This window comes from Rhinoderma darwinii, chromosome 12, assembly GCF_050947455.1.
Source record: "Rhinoderma darwinii isolate aRhiDar2 chromosome 12, aRhiDar2.hap1, whole genome shotgun sequence".
Taxonomy (NCBI): domain Eukaryota; kingdom Metazoa; phylum Chordata; class Amphibia; order Anura; family Rhinodermatidae; genus Rhinoderma; species Rhinoderma darwinii.
The window spans coordinates 49008554-49028429 of record NC_134698.1 but is presented as its reverse complement, the minus strand read 5'-3'; positions in this window follow the sequence as shown (position 1 = coordinate 49028429).

Here is a 19876-nt window from a genome sequence, read left to right as displayed (position 1 = left end):
AAAAAAATAAAATATAGAAAACATGCAAATTGCTGTTTTGTGGTCACCTTAGCTCTCCAAAAAAAAATGGAATAACAAGTTATCAAAAAGTCACAGTACCCCAAAACGGTATCGGTGAAAACTACAGCTCGCCCTGCAAAATTTAAGCCCTCACACTGTAAATTGATGGAAAAATAAAAAATGTTATGGCCCTCAAAATGTGGCAACACAAAACATTTGTTTTTAGCAAATAGTTTTACTTTTTTAAAATTGGTAAAACATAAAACAAAACATATAAATTTGGTATCACCGTAATCGTATCAACCTTTAGAAAAGGGTGAATATGCAATTTTTACCACCTGATGGATGCTGTAAAAACAAAACCCCCCCAAAAAATGGTGCAATCGCAGTTTTTTGCCCATTTTACCCCACAGATCATTTTTTCAGCTTCCCTGTATATTATGCGGTACAATAAATGGTACCATAAAAAACTACAGCTTGTCCCGCAAAAATCAAGCCCTTATACGGCTACGTCGACGAAGAAATACAAAGTTATGGCTTTTGGAGGGCAGGAAGGAAAAAAACGAACGAGTGTCATTAAGGCGTTAGTTTCCAATTATTAATTCCAAAAATTTCAGGTGATAAAAACAGGGGTGTGCATAGAAGAAATGGGGTCCCAAAGCAAAGATTAAAATGGGCCTCCTTCTGCACATCTCTACACAGGTTCTTATCACACATTAAAATAAGAGATGACGCCTTCCTCAATGGGCCCCATAGCAGCCACATAGGCTGCCTCTATGATATGTACAGGCCTCAATAGTAATACTATCTCGGTGCTTAACTCTTGAGTCAATTTGAGTCAATTTGACCAGTTACATGTTGCATTACTATCTCGTCCATAGCAATGCATTGAATCATACAACACGTGCAGCTCATTGCGGCTGCGAAAAATCAGTTGTCTGTAACTTTGTGTAAAGCATCACTGAGCTTAAACGTAACTTTTTAAAGCATCAACCATATTTTTATGCGTTTTTTCCAGACGTTTTTGGAGCTGTTTTTCCATTGAGATAACGCCATTTTTCAGGTGTTTTTCGCAGAATTTACGCCGTTTTTCGGGGCGTAAATTCAACACGTGCAGCTCATTGCGGCTGCGAAAAATCAGTTGTCTGTAACTTTGTGTAAAGCATCACTGAGCTTAAACGTAACTTTTTAAAGCATCAACCATATTTTTATGCGTTTTTTCCAGACGTTTTTGGAGCTGTTTTTCCATTGAGATAACGCCATTTTTCAGGTGTTTTTCGCAGAATTTACGCCCCGAAAAACGGCTGAAACACTGCGTATGAACGTACCCTTTCGTGTACAAAGTTGTGCAACTCAAATCACGTAAAATTTTAATTATATGACTCAGGTAAATGAGCCAGGCATTGCAAAAAACATAGCCCTCAGGAAGTCAGGTTGACAACACATGTTGGGCGTAGCTAACTGCCCTTAGTTTTTATAAGATATGCTTTTATTTATTCCATACACTTGGATTCATATAAAAGTGTAATCTTACAAGTTTGTCGTTTTCACACTGGCCACCCAAGCAGTCATAATAGGCTGGAACTTCCTGCTTCCTGCAGCTCACTTGTCAGTTTTTCTGCGTAGACTGAGTCAGGGTGCGCTCATGAGCTCAGTCCATCCTTGGAGCGCACACAGGTGTGAGATTGAGCTGATTGCTCCCAGAGCACCCTGGACTTTAAGAAGGGCTCTGTCATTTCCTGCCTTGCCTGAGCCTTGTTGTCGTTATCCTAGTATGTCTATGCAAATGGACTGCTAAGTGTTTGCCAGTACCCAGTGTTCCCCGTTCCTGCTACTTGTAACCTGTATCCCATGCTATCCTGGTCAAGTGCCGTGTTGAGCTGAAGTCGTGCTGTGGTGTGTACCACGCCTGTCCTGCTGCGCCATGCCTGGCGTCTGCCTGCTGCCCAGTCCCAGCCGACCCTGTCTTGCTACTGTCTGAGCTACCACAGGTACACTATACAAACTATAGACTGTGACCTGTGTCCTGTTGGCCATCTGCCATACCGTCAAGGCGGTACGGCCCAGTGGGTCCACATACCCAATGTGACAGCACACAGATAAGGCTATGTACAATGCATTTGGAAAGTCTTCGGACCCTTCAAATTTTTTTTCAAATTTTGTTATGTTGAGACCTTCCCCATCATTCAAAAAAACGAAAAGATTCCACAGCACTGGACTGCAAGTGGGTGCACGCCTCAAATAGACCTGGTCCACGGTCCTGGATATCAAGCAGACAAAAAATGGACAGAGGCAGCACTTCCAAAAAGACCAAGAGCTATTTATTCACCCATGCGACGTTTCAGTCCAACTGGACTTTTTTCAAGCATAAAAACACACATCAAGTCATAAGTATATAAAGGCTTGCAAAGCCCAATTGAAATTAAACAGTGATTAAGACAAGATCCAATATAAAATAGATGATACAAAGAACAAAATACAATATTAAAAGATAAATATGAATGCCAGTGTACATGTGAATATACAAAGTGATAAATAAGGGACTGGTACAGAAAAAAGACAGTCCTAGGTACATTAAAGTGTTAATGACATAATGACTCACCCAGATGTATATAATAAAAACATTCAAAGTTGTCAATAGCAGAAAACCGAAACCAGGGCTCGTTCCTCATCATTCGGCACTCAATAGCCCATAATGAGAAAGTAAAAACAAAATGTTAGTAATCTTTAGTAATTTATGGAAAAGGAAAAACTAAAATATTGCATTGACATAAGTATTCCGATCCTTTACTCAGTAGTTAGTTGAAGCCCCTTTGGCAATGATCTATCCGCCTCCAGTCGTCTTGGTTATGATGCCACAAAGTTTTCACACCAGGATTTGGGGATTTTCTGCCATTCTTCTCTGCAGATCCCCTCAAGCTCTGTCAGGTTGGATGGGAACTGTCAGTGAACAGCCATTTTCAGGTCTCTCCAGAAATGTTCGATTGGGTTCAGGTCAGGGCTCTGGCTGGGCCACTCAAGGACATTCAGAGAGATGTCCCTAAGCCACTCCTGTGTTGTCTTGACTGTGTCTTGTTGGAAGGTAAAACTTTGGCCCAATCTAAGGTCCACAGCACTCTGGATCAGGTTTTCATTAAGAATATCTCTGTACTTTGCTCCGTTAATCTTTCCCTCAACCCTGACCAGTCTCCCTGTGCCAGCCACTGAAAAATACGCCCACAGCATGATGCCCCATCACCATGCTTCAGAGATGGTATTGGGCAGGTGATGACCAGTCCCTGGTTTCCTCCAGACATGATGTAAAGGATCTGCCAGGCACAGCTTCGGGGTTAACGCCCATAGATAATCAGTCTGCACCTGCTTCTATGTCTGTGAGACTGACTCCATCTTCCACCACTCAGGGTGGCAGGCTTAGGAGTGGGAGAACCTATCACAGCCTGGCCAGACGGAGCTAGCTCCCGCCCTCTGTCTATTTATACCTGCCTTTCCTGTTCCTCCTTTGCTTGTGATTCTTCTCGTTTGGTTTCCTGGCCCTGCTGCAGCTTCTTGTACCATTGTCCTTGCTTCATATTGACTCTGGCTTGCTGACTACTCTCCTGCTCTGCGTTTGGTACCTCGTACACTCCTGGTTTGACTCGGCTTGTTTACTACTCTTCTGCTCTGCGTTTGGCACCTCGTACTCTCCTAGTTTGACTCGGCTTGTTCACTTCTCTTGTTGCTCACGGTTTTGCCGTGGGCAACTGCCCCTTTCTCCCCCTAGCTCTGTGTACCCTTGTCTGTTTGTCTGTCGTGCACTTATTGAGCGTAGGGACCGTCGCCCAGTTGTACCCCATCGCCTAGGGCGGGTCGTTGCAAGTAGGCAGGGACTGAGTGGTGGGTAGATTAGGGCTCACTTGTCTGTCTCCCCACCCCCGTCATTACACATGAAGCTTAGAATTGAAGCCAAAAAAGTTCAATCTTGGTTTCATCAGACCACAGAATCTAGTTTCTCACAGTCTGAGAGTCCTTTAAGTGCTTTTTTGCAAACTCCAGACGGGCTTTCATGTGGTTTTTATTGAGTAGAGGCATTTTTCTGGCCACTATGCAATAAAGCCCAAATTGGTGGAGTGCTGCAGTGTTGGTTGACCTTCTGGAAGTTTCTCCCATGTGCACACAGGAACTGTAGAGCTCAGCCAGGGTGATCATCGGATTCTTGGTCACCTTCTCCATTGATTACTTAGTGGGGGGGGCAGCCAGCTCTAGGAAGAGTCCTGGTTGTTCCAAACTTCTTTCATTTAAGAATTATGGAGGCCACTGTGCTCTTCGGAACTTTCAGTACAGCAAAAAAAAAAAATGTTGTACCCTTCTCCAGATCTGTGCCTTCACACAATCCTGTCTCTGAGCTCTACAGACAGTGCTTTCCTCCACATGTCTTGGTTTTTGCTCTGATATGCATTGTCAGCTGTGAGACCTTATGTAGACAGGGCTGTGTCTTTCCAAATCATGTTCAATCAAATGAATTTACCACAGGTGGTCTCCAATCAAGGTGTAGACACATTTCAAAGATGATTTAGAGAAATGGGAGGCCCCCAGAGCTAAATTTCAAGTGTCATAGCAAAAGATCTGAATACTTATGTCCATGCCATTTTTTATAGATTTGCAAAATTTCTAACATTCTGTTTTCACTTTGTCATTATGGGGTAGTGAGTGCAGGATGATGGGGAAAACTTGCATTTTTTATTATTTTAGCACAAGGCCTCAACATAACAAAATGTGAAAAAAGTGAATGGGTCTTAAGACTTTCCAAATGAACTGTATGCACCTCCCCTGTCACTCCCTGGTCTCTTAGAAACACATATTAGGTACTGCCGCAATCGCAACGACCAGTAGTAGAAACTAATTAGTAATACTGCACGGTGCATGGGGTAAAGAGAAACTCCCAAGAAACAATGGCGGAATTGCTGTTTTTTTTGCTTTCCCCCTCAAAAAAATAAATAAAAGCTAATTAATAAAATATATGTACCCCAAAATGGGACCAATAAAAACTACAACTCATCTCGCAAAAAAAAAACCCTCATACAGCTACATGGATGGAAAAATAAAACAAGTTATGGACATCAGAATGTGGCGACACAAAAATGACTTTTTCCCATGAAACTTATTAAAATAATTAAAAAAAAAGACTATACATATTTGCCATCGCCACATTCTTACTGACTTGTAGGATAAAATAAACATACTATTTTTACTGCACGGTAAACGGCGAAAAAAAACAGTTAAACATTGCTTTAGGTTTTTTTTTTGGAACATTATAAAAAACTTTATTTTAACTGTGTTTTACTCTTTTATTAGATCCCCCCTAAGGGACTTGATCCAGCGATGTCTTTCATGATATACTGCAATGACAATTATCGACACCGGCCGATCCCGTCGTGGGGGGGGGTGCGATGGCATGTTTGAAGCGAAGCCCCCCTGATTCTAACAATTTAAATGCCACGGTCCTGTTACATACTTTCCCTTATCGGCTACCACATACATGTACGGGGTATGTCGTTAAGGGGTTAAGGTGTTTGTTAAGGGGTTAATAATCTAGTTGCCTGCCTATGAACCCTTCCAGCTCACCTATATCCTGTTTACAATGTGATATGGAGCCCAAAACGGAATTTCATGTACGAGATGTGGAAGTTATCCATATTTAATTTGCTCAGACGCTGCTGTGCTTCCTCCTGTGTTAAGCAGGTAATATTGGGTGGGGAACCTTTATCACTGTCCCCCTGAATATCTGGCACTGGCAGCTCATCAGTGAACACTGTGGAAAAGTACGTGTTTAATATCTCATCCCTCCCTTTGTCCTCTACCATTATATTCCCATAGTCATCTTTTAGAGGACCAATATTGAATTTTTTTTAAACATATATTTATACATTTTTGTGGAATTTATTTTAATGTTGCTAGTAATTTTTTTTCTGTGGATAACTGTGCTAACTTTATTTTATTTTTACATTTCTTATTGAGATCTTTGTAAGTTTGGAATGCTGTTTCTGAACCATCATCCTTCAATGTTTTAAATGTTCTTAGTTTTTGTCTTATTATATTCAGAACTTCAATATTCAATTATAATAATTTCCTTTTACTCCTAGACATTTTATTACCAGAGGGTATAAACTTCCTACGTGATTCATTCAATATATTTTAAAAACTCCCCATCTAGTTTTTGCATCCCTATTTACCATTATATGATCCCATTCTACAAGACCAAGTTCTTCCATCGGTTAATTGAATTTTGCTTTTCAACTATCGTAGGTTTTTCTACCTCCTTTTGTATCGTTTTATTTAGAAACTTATTATAGATCATGATTTGCTCTATTTTTTTTATTAACAACTACAGTTTTTTATTTCTTTGTACCTAATGCATTGATGTGGTGAATACCAGAAAAGATTGAATCATAAATTAAAGCCCCCCCCCCCACTCAAACTTATTAACAAATTTATTTATTCTATAACAATATTCTGAGAAGGAAGTTATAAGAACGGTGGCACCTGGGCCTCTGGTCTCCTTTAATTATGTGTATTACAAATTGAAGTTGCTATTATCTTCCGGCTCATTTGGAGCAGTAATTTAGCTGATATTTAAGACTGGCCAAGCACCAGCAAATCTGCATGCAGGTGATTTATTAGTGTGGACGTTTATGAATGTGTACATCCTTCATATAATAAAATCATGCTATTTATGAAACTGTCTTTTGGCCTCATTTATTTTCTATCGAACATGACTATGAATTTCTAATTTTTTTTTACTTATCTACGTCTGAAAATATATCAAAATATTTCTGTGTGGATGATGTTATATTTAAAACCAATTATATTTTATTAATACTAATAAACAGACTATTTTACATTTGGGGTATTGAAAACTCCATTCCACTCTATTTTCATATTCTGTACCCAAAGGTCAGTATATACCATTGATAATTTTATTATTATTATTATTATTATAATTTATATATATATTTTTTTAAATTATTTTTATTGAAACGTTTTCAAATGGGGTACAGAAAGGAAAAAGGGGGAGGAGTGAGACGGGGTAGTAGGAAGAGATCGAGCTCAGGAATGATTACATCTACATTGTGAAGAGATCAAAAAAGATCCTCTTATAGTACTGTAATTAGGAACAATATGTAGTATTAATACAGTTGCTTGCTGGTCTAAGACATGAAGGCCGGGTATTTCTGCACCATCAATTGCCGGGATACCTGAACTATTCCCAGGATACCTGAACTATTAAGCATAATGTTACAGAACATAGTATAGCAACAGAGAACCGAGTAGTTTATTATTGTGTGTCAGTACATACCTGTATATAAAAGAAGATTCTATTGTAACAGAGAGTAAAACAGAACAACATATCGTATTAGCTTATACCACTGTATAAAAGCAGACTTTCCTAGTTGTTCGCGTTTTAGAAATGGAAGTAGAGGAGGTGCATAGTAAATAGAGATCAAATTCAGGACTCACCAAATTTTCAATACTATAATAGTTTCGTATAGTAATTGAGAACAACATCCAAAGTCAATAGAGGGGCTCATTAATCTAAGAAATAAGGGCATGGTAGTTCCTTATCATAGGTTCTCATGATATCTGGGGCTTGTAAACAGTATATTACACCAGAGGTGTAGCTTGGTTCTCCAGCACCCGGGGAACAGATTCAGTTTGGCGACCCCCCTTCCTCCCCCAACTTCTTTCCCGACCTCTCTTTCCCCCTCACCATGTTTGCTTTCTCTACCAATCAATGAGGTGTCATTTTTTTCCCACCGTTTCTTTTATGTAACTTGAGCATAAAACCATTTGTACATTTTACAATCAATATAGTTCTATAAGGTAGTTAACATAACAATAAATTAAAAGAGAATATATTAAGAGGTCAGTGCCTGACTGAAACAGATTGTATAACTGAGGCTAATGAGACTATATGGTGACATAATGAACAGCCTCCTCTTGTAGATAATGCCACACAACCCCCCCTTGTAGATAGTGCCACACTCCCCCTTGTAGATAGTGCCATACACCCCCTGTAGATAGTGCCACACAGCCCCCTGTAGAGAGTGCCACACCCCCCTTGTAGGTAGTGACACACAGCACCCCTTGTAGATACTGCCTCACCCCCCTTATAGATAGTACCACACAGTCCCCCTTGTAGATAGTGCCACACACCCCCTTTTAACTAGTGCCACATACATCCTCCTGTAGATAGCACTACAGCCCCCTCCCTGTACATAGCGCATTTGGGGCTCCGTAGCAGAGCCCCTGATGTCACTGTCCATATATGGACAGGGATGTCAGGGGCTCCCTCTAAGAGCGGAATACCCGACCACAGCATCGGCAATGCTCTGGCCGGGGATTCCGCTCCAGGAGGAGTATTCAATTGTATCAGTGCCCGGCCCGGCACCCACCCTACCTTCTCTCATAGTTTCACCTTGGGCACACGCCCCGTCTGCCCTCCCTAACTACACCCCTGATTACATAGTATTGTATTATAATAGAACACAGAAATAAAAACATCAGATTATATTAGCATAGATCTCTGAATAAGAAAAGACTCTCGTAGTTTACAGTTCTCCTACACATAAGGAAAGGTAGAATAAAGGGGGGAACTAACATGTAAAAACATTCCTGTTGTAAAAACGAACTAAGGAAACAATAGTCCTTTCACTTTCGTTTTTTATTTTACAGTCACTACCTCATTCAGACAAGTTTTCTCTACCATGATTGTGTCTCTCAAACCCCACAGGGCACCACGATCTTTGGTATACAAGGTAGGCGTGGATGGCGGACCAACCGACCACCCACCACCACTAAACTCGGTACACCAATTATACAGCAGCATTTGATCATTTTATATTATTATAGTTTCCCACTGTAACTGTTCCAGACATCTTAAGGGGTCTTTTCTGCAGCATGTGCATGGATTTTTATAAACCTCATTAAGCTATATGGAGCAGTCGCAGAATTTTTTTGCAACAAATCTGCCATGTGTGACCGTACCCTTACTGGGGCAAAGTTTTCACTGCTAGGGCTATGCAGCTTCCTCCTTGTACCAGCATGACATGACCACTGGGACCAATAGATCAATTCTATACACAGCACACAGCACTTTGTTCTGGGCGCCCAGCAGTCTAGGATAGTTGGACATCCGACATGTACTGCAGATGCCTCATCGAAGTATGCAATGGTGTGGGTTTAAAGACCTGGGCCGTCCATTGTAAATTAATGGCCCATAAATAGTTAAAAAAGTGCTCTTACATTAAGGAGAAGAGGGACACTATAATTTAAAATTTCCCACAGTGACCAAAGATATTTATACTGTTATATTCCAGGTGCGGTGTACTAAATGCAAACAAATATTCTAATAGTTACCACAAGCAAATTCAGTATTCACGAAATTCCTAAAATCACTTTACATGGAATCATTTCTCATACAGATGTATACCACGTGTTTACCACCTGTAAATTATTTTAACGTACTGTCTTTTTAAATGAAAGAAGAATAAAGGCTAAAGAACATCCACTTAGTCTGTGACAAGAAGACATGGAACATAATTTGACATTTTGCTCTCTTTCTCCATAACCCTCTCTGAATGCTGCCCTCCCGCTGAGACTCGTCTAGAATTATATGTCTGTGGAGTTTGAATTTCACTTCTTACAACCAACTAAGTCGTTTTTTATTTTTTTTAGCTAAGCATATCCATATTCTATAACATAATCAGAGCAGGGTCTTATCTCCTCACTGCAGCTTCACTGATGGCTGACAACCAGCCTGCCACTTCCTTGGATTAATTGCCTCTCCTGATATTAACAGAACTGATGGAAATGTATAAACCACTATCTAGGGTTTGTTTGGTCTGTTTGACACCTGAATATTTTCCTTTCATTTTTGCGGATATCTACAAGGTGTTGCTTTTGTATTAATTCTATGAGTTTTGAGAATAGCAAATCTTACAAGAAAGCCATGCATAGCATTTAAAGTGTATCTATTGTTAATATATATCACAATCACCCCTTAGGCAGCTGCTATATACTAGATGTAGTTCTCCCACTTCTGCTCCCCTTTCCCCCTCACAGAGTGAAAAAACAAAGAGAGAATAAGAAGTTACAGCTGCATCCCCCTCCTCCCCCTCCTCAACCCATCCTGCCTAGTACTAACTGCTTTAAATGTTCTTTTTTTGTTTTTCCTTTTAGGAGGTTTCTGAGAATTTACATAGGCACGGAAATGGGTATTACAGGCTACTGGGAGGTGAGGAAGATGCTAGTTTCCCATAATAAAATAAACTACATGAACTAGATGTTGAAGGGTTGTTCAGGTTGCAGTTCAGGGATGGGATTTACAGTTTTATCAGCATGCTCTCTGCTCTGGGTGACTAAGGCATGTTTGTGGCATATAAAGCATGGCAATTGCATTTTTTTTTTATTCACATAAACCATACCTGAAATAATTGTCTATGCCAATGTATTGGACAAACCCACAATTAAAATAATCCAAATATACCATATAATCCTAAATAAATGTATGCAAAAATTGATTGATTTAATTAAGTATTAGCAGACATCCCATATTAATATGTTAGTCAATATCCTATAAATTCATCAAATACATGCAAAAGTTCCTGCATCTTATAGCGTTAACACAAAATATTAGCCACTCTAATATTCCCCAGACCATATAATGGAAAATTATGCTAGTCAGGTCCTATCATAGCCAGTGTACGTGCAACAGGTGGCCACTTAGACACCTGCATGGACCACAAAAGTACCACCCTCCCCAATGTGCAGAGGAGATGGTGCAGAATTAAGGGTTATGGTTTACTGTTGTAGTCCATGCAGGTGGCAAATAAACTGGATAGCGGGATGTACAAACAGCCCAAAGAGTCTGTAATGTTAAACAGAAAAAATTGTGATATGGGAAGAGAGGGCATATCCCTGAATAACTAGGCAGATATGGCTTGAAGTAGTCTGGTCAGGATGGATGGCAACCACTTTGGGAGCTTTAATTGCCTCCTATTGATTGTTATCTAACTTTCTCAGAAACAGGTATAAATAAAAATAGTCCTGAATGGCTGGATAAAATGTTTAACAAATTGACAGAAGAGGAGGATCTGTGGACCGGTATGAAAAGTAATAAAAGAGAATTTATGTTAATTCCACCTTAAAGTGGTAAACTTAGGCAAAAACGGAAAAAAAAACAAAAAACAGCTTTAGGCCAGATATTGGCCTCTACTTACCCCCAAGATTAACAGTGCCAATTCAGAGATCCCCTGCTGTCCTCAGCTGACCTGTATATGACAACGTAACAACCCAACAGCTTCATTTTGAGTCTCATAGTTACATAGTTACATAGTTAGTACGGCTGAAAAAAGACACATGTCCATCAAGTTCAACCAAGGGAAGGGAAAAGGGAAGGAAAAATTTCTACACATAGGAGCTAATATTTTTTTGTTCTAGGAAATTATCTAACCCTTTTTTAAAGCCATCTACTGTCCCTGCTGTGACCAGCTCCTGCGGTAGGCTATTCCATAAATTCACAGTTCTCACTGTAAAGAAGCCTTGTCGCCTCTGCAGCTTGAACCTTTTTTTCTCCAGACGGAGGGAGTGCCCCCTTGTTTTTTGAGGGGGTTTTAAAAGGAACAGGATTTCACCATATTTTTTGTATGTGCCATTAATATATTTATATAAGTTAATCATGTCCCCCCTTAGTCTTCTTTTTTCAAGGCTAAATAGGTTTAATTCTTTCAATCTTTCCTCATAACTTAAATTCTCCATGCCCCTTATTAGCTTCGTTGCTCTTCTTTGTATTTTTTCCAACTCCAGGGCATCCTTTCTATGAACTGGAGCCCAGAACTGAACTGCATATTCTAGATGAGGCCTCACTAATGCTTTGTAAAGTGGCATTATTACATCCCTGTCCCGCGAGTCCATGCCTCTTTTAATACACGACAATATCCTGCTGGCCTTTGAAGCAGCTGATTGACACTGCATGCTGTTATTGAGTTTATGATTTACAAGTACACCCAGATCCTTCTCAACAAGTGAATCCGCCAGTGTAGCGCCCCCTAGGACATATGATGCATGCAGGTTGTTGGTACCAAGATGCATAACTTTACATTTATCTACATTAAACTTCATTTGCCAAGTGGACGCCCAAACACTTAGTTTGTTTAAATCTGCCTGTAATTCATGAACATCTTCCATAGTCTGAACTATATTACATAGCTTGGTGTCATCTGCAAAAATAGAAATAGTGCTATTAATCCCTTCCTCTATATCATTAATAAATAAGTTGAATAATAGTGGTCCCAGCACTGAACCCTGGGGTACACCACTTATAACCGGGGACCATTCAGAGAAGGAATCATTGACCACAACCCTCTGGATACGGTCCTTGAGCCAATTCTCAATCCAATTACAAACTATATTTTCTAAACCTATAGTCCTTAATTTACCCATTAGGCGTCTATGGGGGACAGTGTCAAATGCCTTTGCAAAGTCCAAAAACACTAAATCCACAGTGGCCCCTCTGTCTAGACTTCTGCTCACCTCTTCATAAAAACAGATTAGGTTAGTTTGACAACTTCTGTCCTTAGTAAAACCGTGCTGGCTGTCACTTATAATGCTATTTATTGTCACATAATCCTGTATATAGTCCCTCAATAGCCCCTCAAACATTTTCCCCACGATGGATGTTAAGCTTACTGGTCTATAATTACCCGGGGAAGACCTAGAGCCCTTTTTGAAAATAGGCACCACATTTGCCCTGCGCCAGTCCCTTGGCACTATACCAGTCACTAGAGATTCTCTGAATATTTTGAAAAGGGGGACAGAAATAACTGAACTAAGCTCTTTAAGAATTATAGGGTGTAACCCATCTGGTCCCGGAGCCTTGTGCACATTTATTTTATTTAATTTAGCTTGGACCATCTCTACATTCATCCAATTCAGTATATCAACTGATATATTAACAGCACTGGCACCGGCTACATCAGCTGCTCTTTCTTCTGTTGTATATACAGAGCTAAAGAACCCATTTAGTAACTCTGCCTTCTCTTGATCCCCTGTGATCAACTCCCCATTACCATTATCTAGGGGTCCTACATGTTCAGACCTTGGCTTTTTTGCATTTATATGCTTGAAGAATTTTTTAGGATTTGTTTTACTATCCTTGGCCACCTGCCTTTCATTTTGTATTTTTGCTAATTTTATTACATTTTTACAGATTTTATTAAGCTCTTTATATTTTACAAAGGCTACAGCTGTACCCTCAGATTTGTATTTTTTAAATGCCCTTTTTTTGTCATGTATTGCCCCTTTCACAGAAGGTGTAAGCCATGTGGGGTTTAATTTGAGTCGTTTATACTTATTACCTGTAGGAATAAATTTTGCACTATAATAACGCAAAGTAGATTTGAAAATCTCCCATTTATCATTTGTTCCATTATTTGACATTAGTTCTTCCCAGTCTATATCCTGAATTGCAGCCCTCATCCTGTGGAAATTGGCTTTCTTAAAATTAAATGTTTTTGCCCTCCCAGCCTGCGTTTGTTTTTTACAGTATAGGTAAAATGTAACTATATTGTGATCACTGTTACCGAGGTTTTCACGAACATTGACATTCCCAACAAGATCTGCATTATTAGAAATGACCAGATCCAACAGAGCTTCACCTCTAGTCGGGTCTTCCACAAACTGGCCCATAAAATTTTCCTGCAACAGGTTGAGGAAATGTCTCCCCTTTGCAGTTGAAGCCGAACCATGACACCAATTAATATCCCGGAAATTAAAATCTCCCATTATCACTACAGTACCCGCCTGTGCAGCCCGCTCCATCTGTTTATATATCTGACCTTCCATCTCCTCAGTTATATTGGGGGGTCTATAGATTACACCAAAAGTAATTTTTTCAGTGTTTACCTCCCTTTCTAGTTCCACCCACAAGGTTTCAACCTCCTCACAGTCTTCACCCACTATTGTCTCTTTCACACTCGCCTTCATATCACTTCTCACATACAGACATACACCACCACCTTTCCTATTTGTCCTGTCTTTACGAAAAAGTGTAAAACCCTGTAGATTTACAGCCCAGTCATGTGAAGAGTCCAGCCATGTTTCAGCAACACCAACTATATCTATATTTTCTTCCAGTATCAAGGCCTCCAGCTCCCCCATTTTGCTTGCTAGACTTCTGGCATTTGTGAACATACACTTTAACTTGCCTGTCAGTTTTTCACTTTTATTATCAGAAATGTGATTTGACATTAATCGGTCCTTTTTATTTACACTGATGTTTTGTAACGAAAGGATCTCCTTATCTTGTTGTCTAGTCCTCTCCCCACATTCTGTTTCTCCCCCCACCAATATAGTCTCCTGGGAGTTTATATAAGAAAAACTTGTAATTGCCAACTACCGTGGTGGCCATTTCTTAATTTATTTATTTCCTATGATGGCTTCCATGGTGGAGTTTCACTTTGAATGTTTTGATACATTAGAGTTACTGGTGAACATGCAGTATAGTATGTTATTATATATTCATGTGAACCTTTGATGTAATCATTATATGATGGCAAACTGGGGCACGGTTCTCTATGTTGTTGCGAAGGTGCTGGGTACATTTCAATCATATTGCTCGCAGGCTTATTAGATACAGTAGAATAGCTAAACTGAGAAGGCCATACAGGCTGCACATCTCCCTTTAATGTGAGAGTGTGGAAAACTGGCGGATTGGTGATTGTCCATAAGCCTCTTTTTGTCAGGCTGCACACTAGATCCAGTCATTCTGAATTAAATCTTCATTTACAAGAGTAATTAAGTGTTCATGCCATCAGGCATCGGGGGTCTGTGCTTCATTAATTATCAACTTGGCATAGAGGAGAAGCTTGATAACAGAGAAATGTAAGCCTCAGTGCTGCTTCCCCAGTACTGCAAGCAATTCATTAGTATCCTCCAGCAGTTATTAGGGCAACTTTCCAAGTGCCTCTCATGCTTCCCTGTTTCCTTATGGCCACTCTTCTTATCCTAAACTTATGGAGCTGAGCTTATGGCACAAAATAACATTTTAACGGTGGAACTCTTGCATGAGATGTGTTTGATGCACAGATATTCACTGATCTATTTATGGGATGATTTCACACAACTAATTGACCATTAGTGACATTTTAACTCTGGTACATTGGAACCCTAAATCATAAACATAACATTTTCTGCTTCGTAATCCCTATTCTATTTTGATGTTCTCAGCTTCCAATCTTATCTTCAAAGAGAAATTTGTAAAATTTAAATTATCATAGGGACTTATTCAGACCCCATAATGACTAATCTTTCACTAAGACTGTTAAGCTAAGCACTGCCTGGATAGGGTTGGCCTGTTGCCTAGCAATAGGCCCTGAAATAGATAGGTGACAACACTGATTTCCCAAATTCCTCTAAATCCTGACTGTGTCACACTCTATTTGGCAGACGGGTTGATGGAGTGTATTGATTCATGTCATTGGCATTTTTTTTCAAACTATTGCAATTTTTAAGAGGGCAGGTACATTTTGGGCACATTCAGACGTGGCGGAATTGCTGTTGAATTCCGCTGCGGACAGCCTGCAGTGGAAATCTGCAGCAGCCGGTTTTTTTTTCATTGGTTTCTATACATTCTTAGGTAATTTAGGTCACTCATTGTGGAAAATAACTGTGCGGAATTTAGGTTGGGGTGCAGAATTTTCACTCCGCAGCATACCAAATTTATATAGATTTCTTATGTTTTACAACTTTTACACTCTAAAAACACTTTTTTTTTAAAAATTATTTGTTGTTGTGTCTCCATATTTTAAGAGCCATAACTTTTTTATTTTTCCGCAGATTTTTTTTGCGGGACGACTTGTAGTTTTTATTGGTACCATTTTGGAGTAGATGCGATGTTTTGATCACTTTTTATCACATTTTTTTTAAGGCAGGATTCACAGAAAACAGGAATTTTTACTGCACAGTGCTCACCATGCGTGTTAAATAATGTAATAACTTTATAGGTAGGGTCTTTACGAATGCGGCGATACCAAATATGTGTAGCTTTTTTTGTTTTTTTAATATTAAATCATTTGGTATTTTTTTTTCACTTATTTATTTTCATGAACTTTATGAAACTTTTTTTTTTACTTTTTTACTAGACCCACTACGGGACGTCAATATGTGATTGTCTGATCACTTTTATAATACACTGCAATACTTCTGTATTGCAGTGTATTAGTGCCTGTCCGTGTAAAACAGACAGGCATATGCTAGGCTAGGCCATGCCTCTGGCATGGGCTAGCAGGCATAACTAGTGGCAGACCTGGGGGCCTTTATTAGGCCCCCTGGCTGCCATAGAAGGCACCGGCACTCTGCGATCACACTCTGGGTGCCGGTGGGGTGAGAGAGGGAGCTCCCTCCCTCTCTCCAAAACCACTCAGATGTGGCGCTCGCTATTGAGGGCTTAAACGGGCGAGATCGATACAGATATACAGCTATGTCAACGCAAAAATAGAAAAGTTATAGCTCTTCGAAAGTGACGATGGGAAAACGTAAAAAATGGTTTGGTCATTAGGGCCCAGAATGCAAGCAGGAGGATGGAGTTAAAGAACAAAAACGTGACAAATTCCTACAGGGCAAACGTGATCAGAGTTTATGGGTTCAAATTCTGAAAACCTTCCATGTAAATGAAACTAAGTGTATCATCATTATTTTGATTCAAAATACTATATATTACAAAGTGTTAGCACTATATGCACTTATTGCAAAGGATTTGCCAGACACAGCTTCTGTGTCGACGCCCGTGGGCAATCAGTCTGCACCTGCTCCTATGTCTGTGAGACTGACTCCATCTTCCACCACTCAGGATGGCAGGCTTAGGAGTGGGAGAGCCTATCACAGCCTGGCCAGACGGAGCTAGCTCCCGCCCACTGTCTATTTGTACCTGCCTTTCCTGTTCCTCCTTTGCCTGTGATTCTTCTATGCTTGTTTCCTGGCTTGCTGCTGCTGCTTGTACTTCTCATCATCTGCTTGTTATTGACCTTGGCTTTCTGACCACTCTCCTGCTCAGCGTTTTGTACCTCGTTCTCTCCTGGTTTGACTCGGCTCGTTCACTACTCTTGTTGCTCACGGTATCTCCGTGGGCAGCTGCCCCGTTTCCCTAGCTTCTGTGTTCCCTTGTCTGTTTGTCTGTCTTGCACTTACTGAGCGTAGGGACCGTCGCCCAGTTGTACCCCGTCGCTTAGGACGGGTCGTTGCAAGTTGGCAGGGACTTAGTGGCGGGTAGATTAGGGCTCATCTGTCTGTCTCCCTACCCTGTCATTACACTTATACTGTTTAAAGGGGTATTCTGGATGGATTCATGTAAGCAACAGTTAATAATTGTACATTGTAATAAAAAGCTATGATACTTTCTAACTTTCTAATATGCCTTGTTTTTTATTCCCTCCCTTTTTAAGATCTTTGCTTGATTTAAGTGAATGGGAACATTCCTACTTATATCAGAGGCTAATAACCTGTATAGACCTAGACCTGATCACAGCTGAGGAGTGGATGAACACCAGTAATCTCTTTCTTGGCCTAGTTAGCAATGTATTCGTGTAGGTACATTGCATCCATGTTCACACGCAGCATTTCTTTGAAGGGATACCATTTTTGCAAACTTTTAGCTGTGAAAATTAATAGGTTTCCGTCTATGGATATAAACAAGAATGCTGCCATTCACTCAAATCAATATGGGCATAACTATAGCCATGTTTTACCATAGGATGCATGCTTCGAGGATCATAAGCTGAGGGGACCCATACACAACCATCATGGTTTTCTGCTATATAGCTTTTCTAGGTAGGTTGTTTGTTGTGCAGAAGATTTGATATATGACACTACTATCCATCCTTTGGTTACTGCTAATGTAAAATAGCTTTGCTGCGGTTTGCTATAGTTAATAGTTACCATATTTCAGTATACTATACGGAAAGGGGCCCATTCTTGATTTATATAAATTCTAGTTACAATCAGGGGCATAGCTAAAGGCTTATGGGTCCTGGTGCAAGAATTCTGTTTGGGCCCCCCTACCCCTCCCCAACACCACCAGACCCCTGCACACGCCTATGCCCAGCTGCCTTGCCCGACAGACCCCATGAATGCTCCCACAGTATAATGCCCACCATAGCTGCCACCAGGGCCGGCCTTAGGGGTGTGCGACATGTGCGAGCGCACAGGGCGCTGCAGCCTCCCAGCATGTAGGGGGCACCACTGTGCAGGCCATTTGAATTCTATATTCTCTGCTCATCGTTACACACACTGAGGAAGCAGAGACAGCAAGTGCAGAGCAGAGGAGGAAGCTCCACCCACAGCCGGTCCTGCAAGAAACCTGTGCAGCAAGGTGAGATGGTAAGTTCCATTCTGAGTACATAAGTGTGTTATTTGTGGTGTTACATGGGACTGCAGGTAACATCTACATTATCTGTACATTATCTGTACTGTGTGTGTGTGTTTATGTATACATGCCTCGTGTGTGTTTGTGTGTGTGTGTGGGTGTGTGTGTGTATATATATAAGTATACATGCCTCCTGTGTGTGTATATGTATACATGCTTCCTGTGTGTGTGTATATATATGCCTCGTGTGTGTGTGTGTGTGTGTGTGTGTGTGTATATATGTAAACATACCGCCTGTGTGTGTATATGTATACATGCCTCCCGTGTGTGTGTGTGTGTGTGTGTGTGTATATATATATGTATGCATGCCTCCTGTGTGTGTGTGTGTGTGTGTGTGTATGTAAGCATGCCTCCTGTGTGTGTATATGTATACATGCCTCGTGTGTGTGTATATATATATATACATGCCTCCTGAGTGTGTGTATACATGCCTCATGTGTGTGTGTGTGTGTGTCTATATGTAAACAATCCTCCTGTGTGTGTATATGTATAGATGTCTCGTGTGTATATGTATACATGCCTCGTGCGTGTGTGTGTGTGTGTGTGTATGTAAACATTCCTCCTATGTGTGTGTGTGTGTGTGTGTGTGTGTGTGTGTGTATATGTATACATGCGACTTGTGTGTATATACACTACCTTTTCCATGAAAACTCACACTAATATTTATCAAATGAGTTACAAAATGACTAGAAAATATAGTCAAGACATTGACAAGGTTAGAAATAATGCTTTTTATTTCAAATAATAATTTTATCCTTCAAACTTTGCTTTCGTCAAAGAATGCTCCATTTGCAGCAATTACAGCATTGCAGACCTTTGGCATTCTAGCTGTTAATTTGCTGAGGTAATCGGGAGAAATTTCACCCCATGCTTCCAGAAGCCCCTCCCACAAGTTGGATTGGCTTGATGGGCACTTCTTGCGTAACATACGGTCAAGCTGCTCCCACAACAGCTCTATGGGGTTGAGATCTGGTGACTGCGCTGGCCACTCCATTACAGATAGAATACCAGCTGCCTGCTTCTTCCCTAAATAGTTCTTGCATAATTTGGAGGTGTGCTTTGGGTCATTGTCCTGTTGTAGGATGAAATTGGCTCCAATCAAGCGCTGTCCACAGGGTATGGCATGGCGTTGCAAAATGGAGTGATAGCCTTCCTTATTCAAAATCCCTTTTACTTTGTACAAATCTCTCACTTTACCAGCACCAAAGCAACCCCAGACCATCACATTACCTCCACCATGCTTGACAGATGGCGTCAGGCACTCTTCCAGCATCTTTTCAGTTGTTCTGCGTCTCACAAATGTTCTTCTGTGTGATCCAAACACCTCAAACTTCGATTCATCTGTCCATAACACTTTTTTCCAATCTTCCTCTGTCCAATGTCTGTGTGCTTTTGCCCATATTAATCTTTTCCTTTTATTAG